The sequence below is a fragment of the Pan troglodytes genome, chromosome 20, assembly GCF_028858775.2.
Source record: "Pan troglodytes isolate AG18354 chromosome 20, NHGRI_mPanTro3-v2.0_pri, whole genome shotgun sequence".
Taxonomy (NCBI): Eukaryota; Metazoa; Chordata; class Mammalia; order Primates; family Hominidae; genus Pan; species Pan troglodytes.
In genome coordinates, this window is record NC_072418.2 from 7,827,796 (window position 1) to 7,835,434 (window position 7,639).

The 7,639-nt window shown below is 49.3% G+C and overlaps 1 long non-coding RNA gene across 1 annotated transcript; it reads right to left on the minus strand.

The window, feature by feature from the left end:
* Nucleotides 1–1,731: 1,731 nt before the first annotated feature.
* On the minus strand, nt 1,732–7,412 carry LOC112206434 (uncharacterized). The gene is made up of 2 exons (XR_002940793.1): nt 7,345–7,412; nt 1,732–2,031 (listed from the first exon to the last, which is right to left on the minus strand). It is a non-coding gene; the product is annotated as an uncharacterized LOC112206434 (long non-coding RNA).
* Between the last annotated feature and the right edge of the window lie 227 nt (nt 7,413–7,639).

Here is a 7,639-nt window from a genome sequence, read left to right on the forward strand (position 1 = left end):
CAGGCCGGGATATCCTAGGCTCTTAGCTTCAGAGCACTGTTGAGGGAGTCCCAGGCTCTCTTGTCTGAAGGGTAGAAGAGGAGGGGGCTGTCAATTCCGAGTAGGGCTTGAAGCTTTTAGTTAGGATGCAGATGAGGGTTTCACTGAGGAGACACTGAAGCAAAGACACAAAGGAGGCTAGGGAGGCTGCCACATGGCTTTTGGAAGGAACAGCTTGCCAGCAGAGGGCACAGCCTGTGCAAAGGCCCTGAGGCAGGACCTCACCTGGGGTGTTGGAGGAACAACGAGGAGGCCCATGTGGCTGGAGCAGAGTGAGTGAGGGGGAGACAAGGAGGAGGAGAGGGCAGGGAGGGGCTGGGGCAGGTCGTGCAGGGCCTGGTAGGCCTCGGGGAGGACTTGGGCTTTGACCCTGAGGGAGGTGGGAGCCATGGAGGGCTGTGGGCAGAGGAGAGACGAGATCTGACTTAGGTGCTCACGGGCGCCCTCTGGCTGCTGTTCAGAGAACAGTTGTGGGATTCACAGGGAAAACAAAACCCAGTTACTAAATTCTCCCAGGTCCAGGTATTGGCTGGGATCTGTAAACCAGAGACCCCCTGGCACTTTAAAAGGAAAATCAAGGCTGGGCGCAGAGGTTCACACCCATAATCCCAGCACTTTGGGAGGCTGAGGCGGGTAGATCACCTGAGGTCAAGAGTTCGAGACCAGCCTGGCCAACATGGAGAAACTCCATCACTATTTCCAAAACTTTCTCATCTTCCCAAATTGAAACTCCATCTCCATGAAACACTCAATCCCCATCCCCCTCCCCAGCCCCTGGCACTCCCCATCCTACGTTCTGTCTCTGTGAATCTGATGACTCTAGGGATCTCCTAGGAGTGGAGTCACACAAGATTTGTTCTTTTGTGTCTGGCTTCTCTCACTGAGTGTGATGTCCTCAAGGTTCATCAATGTCATCGCCTGTATCAGAATTTCCTTCCTTTTTAAGGCTGAGTAATATTCCATTTTATGCATAGATCACATTTTGCTCATCCCTTCATCTGATGAAACACTTGTGTTGTTTTCGGCTTTTGCCTATCGTGAATCATGCTGCTATGAATGTGAGTGTACAAGTATCTCTTTGAGACTCTGCTTTCTATCAAATTTTGTTTGATTTTAATTAATTTAAATGTAAACAGCCACCCATGGCTAGTGACTGCCATATTGGACAGAGTGGCTCTGCAGAATGGAAAGAGAATAGAAGAGAATGAATTTTTTTCTTTCTTCAGTGTGATTGAATTCTCTGTCTGGGCCAACGAATGGCAGGCATCTCATGAGTCAATGACAGTTATAAGTGTCCCACACTAGAACCAATTGTCCAGGGCAGACACATCCCAAGAGCCAGGGCGACCATGGAAAAGCCCCTGCCTAGGATGAGGTCCCATGGTCCTGCTGCTTTCTTCTGCCCAAGGGCAGGTGGTCTGGATCCCACAGGCTTGGGGACAAGAGCTACCATGTCCTTAGCCACCCCTTTCTGGCTGTTGCTGCACAGCCCTGCTTACAAGAGACCCAAGGCAGCCACACCTCACCCCATGGCCATGGGCCTCATGAAGGTGGTGCCCAGGGAGATCGGGTGGGAGATCTGGGACTCCTTGGATTGCACCTGTGCTGTAGAAGAGCCTTGAAGGAAATGTTTAAATGGAGGTGTATCCATTAGCTATTGCTGTGTAACAAAGTACCCACAAACCTAGCAGCTTCAAGCAACACATTTATTATCTCACAGTTCCCATGGATTGGGAATCTGAGCATGGCTTAGCTGGGGCCCCTGCATTAGGGTTTCTTACAAGGTTACAGTTTTGGTGTCAACCAGGACTATGGTCTCATCAGAGACTCGACTGGGGAAGGATCCATTTCTAAGCCTTCTCGGGTTGCTAGCAGGATTCATTTCCTTGTGGCTGCAGGATTGAGGTGCCTGGCTTCTTGCCATTGGCTGAATTCTGCTCTCAGCTTCAAGAGGCTGCCCACAGTTCCTTGCAATGTGGTCCCCACCCTGGGCTGTTCACAATGTGACCATGTGCCAGTAAGAGAGAAAAAGAGTAGTGAGATTGCTAGCCAGATAGAGTCTTATGTAAGGTAATATAATCATGGAAGCAACATTCTGTCACCTGTGCTATATACTGTTGATGAGAAACAAGTCACAGGTCATGCCCACACTCAAGAGTAGGGAATTATGCACAGGATGTGAACACCAGAAGGCAGGAATCATGGGAGCCACTTTAGGATCTGTCTGCCACAGGAGATAAAGAGAGCAAGAGTTTTCAATGGCTCTGGGCCCCAAGGGGTTTCTGGGAGACAGGGAAGAAAGAAAAGGAGGGGGGAAGGAGGAGCTGAGAGTAAGAGAGATTGGGAATTGGGAGGAAGGGAAAAAGAAAGACATTAAATTCCATCTATATCTGTGGTGCCCCACTTTTGCCCAGCCTTGTACCCAGAAAAGTACCAGCCCTGGATTTTTCTATGTCTAGCACAGATACTCCCAGCCTAGCGTGACATTTGCTGTGATAAGGGAGGTTGGAAAAGCTTCCTGATCCAATGTGGGGTTGGGAAAGGTATCCTGGAGGAGGCACTTTCTGTGCTGATACCCAAGTTTGAGACAGAGCCAATGGGTGAGAAGGGGGAGTGGGTTCTTGCTGGAGAGACCAGCAAGAACAAAGGCCCAGAAGCATGAAGCAGAGATGTATGTTCACACCAGGAGAGCAGAGTGATAATACAAGAGGGTGGAGGAATGGGTCATTACTTTGCCTCTTAGGGAGGTGATGTTGTACCCATTGTACAGATGGGAAGACTGACGCTCAGAGAGGTGAAACCACTTTCTCCAGGCCACAGGGCTAAGAAGCGGAGCAGCCTCATTCGTAAAATGGATGTTTGAGGTCCTCATTAGATCTCACATCCTGGCTCTGAGGCCTCCTTTGTGACTCGGGATCAAAAACAAGAATAATAATAATAGCAGCAGTATTTGTTGATCACTTTCTATGTGCTAAGTGCTCTTGTAAATGCTGTACTTCAGAAGTCAGCCAGGGACAAATACAGTCCAACACCTGTTTTTAATTTTTTTTTTTGAGACGGAGTCTCACTGTGTCACCCAGGCTGGCGTGCAGTGGTGCAATCTCAGCTCGCTGCCAGCTCCGCCTCCTGGGTTCACACCACTCTCCTGACTCAGCCTCCTGAGTAGCTGGGACCACAGGCGCCTGCCACCATGCCTGACTAATTTTTTGTATTTTTAGTAGAGACGGGGTTTCACCGCGTCAGCCAGGATGGTCTCGATCTCCTGACCTCGTGATCCACCCACCTCGGCCTCCCGAAGTGCTGGGATTACAGGCGTGAGCCACTGCGCCCGGCCAACTTTTTTAATAGTTGAAAAAATAAAATAATATTGTGGTGCTGAACACAGTGGCTCATGCCTGTAGTCATGTCAGTGTTTAGGGAGGTGAGGCGGGAGGATTGCTTGAGGCCAGGAGTTAGAGACCAGCCTGAGCAACATAGCAAAACCCCATTTCCACCAAAAATTTAAAAATTACCTGGGTGTAGTGGTGTGAGCCTGTGGCCCCAGCTACTCAGGAAGCTGAGGGGAGAGGATCCCTTGAGCCCAGGAGTTCGAGGCTACAGTGAGCTATGATGGCACCACTGGGCTCCAGCCTGGGTGACAGAGCGAGACCCCGTCTCTAAAAAAAAGAAAATAGTAAACATAAAATTAAAAAAAACCAAAAACATGTCTTTTGGGACACATGAAAATATGAAATTCCAATGTCAGCGTCAACAAATAAAGTTTTACTGGCACGCAACCATGCTCATTTGCTCAGCTATCATCTATGGCTGCTTTTACACGACTGGCAGAGTTGACTTTCTGGCCAAAACTTTTGACTTTCTGGCCCCTTACAGAAAAAGCTTGCCAGCCCCTGCTGTCATGTGTTCACTCTGCAACAGCCCCATGAGATAGATGCTGTGTCTTCCTTCATTTATACAGATGGGGAAACTGAGGCATACAAGCTGAAGTGGTTCAGCTAAGGTTATAGTGGATAAGTGATCAAGCGGGGATTTGAACACAGGTCTGCTGGACTCCCCATAAGGTGCTCTCACTGCTGTGTCATGCCTTCTTACCCAGCCCTTGGTGCTTAAGGCTGGGAGTGCCTGAGTCTAGCTCTTTCTCTCCCTAGCCTAGGATCCCTCCAGAGGGCTGGGCTCTGCACTGAGCCTTAGCAGAATCCCAGCATCCTTGGACCCGGGGAGGTGCGCCAGTCAGCAAAGTGCCCAAGGCAAGCTCCAGAATCCACCCTGCCCCCTCCTCCAGGGCCCATCCGGGAAGGCAGCCAGTTAAGCGCAAATCAATTAAACAAACTCCATGCTGCCTGCCGCCCTCATATTCTGACCTCAGCCAAGAGGCTCGCATTCCAGCCTGGCGGACTTGGGTCCAAGCAAATGCACTTGTGGGAGGATCTGAGAAGGGGCTGCAGGATCAGGAATCCATACAAAGAACTCCAGCCTGGCCCCCTGGGAGCCTGTGATACTTAGTTTGTATAATCTGATCCCCCTTGGGGAACATGGTGGGGAGGTACTGAGTGAGCAAACGCGGGGAGGGGGGAACCTGTGGAAACAAGAGCCTGTTCTGCAGAAGATGAGCTGCTCAGTGTGACGGAGAGTGCAAGGGAACAGTGAGAAAGAAGCCTATAATTTGCTCATTGTATGTGTCAATCAAGCGATAGAGGTTGCTGTTTCTTCGTTGCATGCTATCTGAGAGATTTGACACCTGAAAAGGAAATATCAAAATGCAGGCTCTCCCTGCTGGACTCAAACCTACAGCCATCTTGTAAGGGCCTGAAGACAGAGCAGAGACACTGAGAAAAGGGGGCTTCTGGATCCAGCCATTCCTGAAGTCCATATACCCCTGGACTTTTCACTTTACAACCTGACATTTATGTATATGGTGTCTGCATGGTAATTAATAGTGGTCTTGTCAAATATTTCTTGATCTTTACCTTCTGAAACATAGAAGACTAGATTATTCTTCAGCAAATTTCATTCAACCTCTTCCCAAAGTTTACAGGAGAAATGCACTTCCCTGCCCCACTGAGGCCATCCCAGCTACGTGACTTGCTTTGGTCAAGGCAATGTGAGGGAATGTGACAGTGTACCAATTCTGCACTTAGGTCTTCAGAGTCACTGCATGTTTCTACATGACCTCTCCTGCTCCAACCTTTAGCCCTGGGTCAAAAATGCCTTGAAAAGCCACTAATCCAAGGAAGATAAAAAAACACACGGACCCGGCCTGACTCAATTCACAGGGTAGAACTGAGCCCAGCTGATCTGCAGATGTGAGAAGGAGAAATAAATGCTGGTCAGGCACAGTGGCTCACACTTGCAGTCCTAGCACTTTGAGGGGCCAAGGTGAGAGGACTGCTTGAGGCCAGGAGTTTGAGACCAACCTGGGAAACACAGTGAGACCTTGTCTCTACAAGAAGATAAAAAATTAGCCAAGTGTGGTGGCACATGGCTGTAGTCCCAGGTACTTGGAAGGCCAAGGCAGGAGGATCATTTGAGCCTGGGAGATGAGGCTGCAGTGAGCTATGATGGCACCACTGCACTCCAGCCTGGGCAATGTAGCAAGACCCTGTCTCTACACACACACACACACAAATTTTTTTTTGAGACAGAGTCTCGTTCTGTCGCCCAGTCTGGAGTACAGTTGCACAATCTCAGCTCACTGCAACCTCCACCTCCCGGGTTCAAGTGATTCTCCTGCCTCAGCCTCCTGAGTAGCTGGGATTACAGACACGTACTACCACGCCTGGCTAATTTTTGTATTTTGAATAGAGACGGGGTTTCACCATGTTGGTCAGGCTGGTCTCGAACTCCTGACCTCGTGATCTGCCTTCCTTGGCCTCCCAAAGTGCCGGGATTACAGGTGTGAGCCACCGTGCCTGGCCTATACAAAATTTTTAAAAATTAGCTGGGCATGGAGGTGTGAACCTGTGGTCCTAACTACTTGGGAGGCTGAAGCGGGAGGATCACTTGAGGCCGGGAGTTCGAGGCTGCAGTGAGCTGTGATCACATCACTGCACTCCAGCCTGGGGGAACAGAGTAAGACCCTGTCTCTGGAAAAGAAAAAAAGAAGTGCTTAGGGTTGTATGTCAAAGAGATTTGGTGGATGTCATAGCTACAGCTATTACATGAGCACAGTTTGGGATTGAACTTCCTGGCTTCTGCAGTGGGTTGGATTGAGTGGGGATGTAGGATGGGTTCTAGACAACATGGTGAAACCCTGTCTCTACTCAAAATACAACAATTAGCTGCTAATGAAATACCCTCCAGAATCCTGTTTTCTTCTGCCACAGAAATCAACAAGTTCCAGGCAGTGACTGCTCCATCAGCCAGGGTCCTGGAGGGAAGTGATAATCTTCAAGTCCCTGGCCCAAAAGGTCACAATTGCATATACAATGTGAGTGAGAAATAAACTTTGGATGTTCTTAGCCTCTGAGGCATAGGGGCTGTTTGATACTGCAGCAAAACCAAGCCTATCCTAACAGATACAACAGGAATGGAGGCTTTTGATACCACAGAAAAAGGTGGCAGACAGTGGCATAGATCCTAGGCAAAAAGGAAGACTCCAGACCCTAACTGGTAACATTTATCAAGCCTTTGCTGTGGTCCAGGCGCTCGGCACAGCGCTTCTTTTGAGAGTTTACATGCTTACATTGAATTTGCACACCCACGCTATGGGGTAAGAGCTGATTTTTTTTTTTTTTTTTTTTTTTTGAGACGGAATCTTACTCTGTTGCCCAGGCTGGAGTGCAGTGGCGCGATCTCAGCTCACTACAACCTCTGCCTCCCGGGTTAAAGCGATTTTCCTGCCTCAGCCTCCCAAGCAGCTGGGATTACAAGTGTGCACCACCACGCCTGGCTAATTTTTCGTATTTTTAGTACAAACGGGGTTTCACCATATTGGTCAGGCTGGTCTCAAACTCCTGACCTTAGGTGATCCACCTGCCTTGGCCTCCCAAAGTGCTGGGATTACAGGCGTGTGCCACCATGCCCGGCCCCAAGAGCTGATATGGTCTCCATTCTACCAGCCAGGAAACTAGGCTCAGGGAGGGACATAATTCACTCAAGGTCACATAGCAGGGAATAGGTATAGCTGGAATTTCCTGCCAGACCTGTCTGATTGCAGAGTCTGCCTTTGCCCACAATCCACCTTCCTCCTGGCCATGATACGATGTTCCAAGGGTCTGCAGCCACATGGTTTATCATCTCCACCAACGGGACTTGAGACCACAAGAGAAACCACAAACCTCAAGCCCTAAAGCTTCTCAAACTCACCTGTTGGGATTTAAATCTTTCAAGGAGACCTAGTAGCTCCCCAGAGTAGCCTCATAGAGCCACCATCCCTATGCTTCCAGTTCCTTCTATGATCTCACCATTATTACATGGGGGAAGATTTCTCTCTTTTTTTTTTTTTTTTTTTTTTTTAGAGACAAGGTCTTGCTCTGTCACCCAGGCTGGAGTAGTACAACGGCACGATCATAGCTCACTGAAGCCTCGAACTCCCAATCTCAAGTGATCCTCCTGCCTCAGCCTCCTGGGTTGCTGGGACTGCAGATGTGCACCACCATAC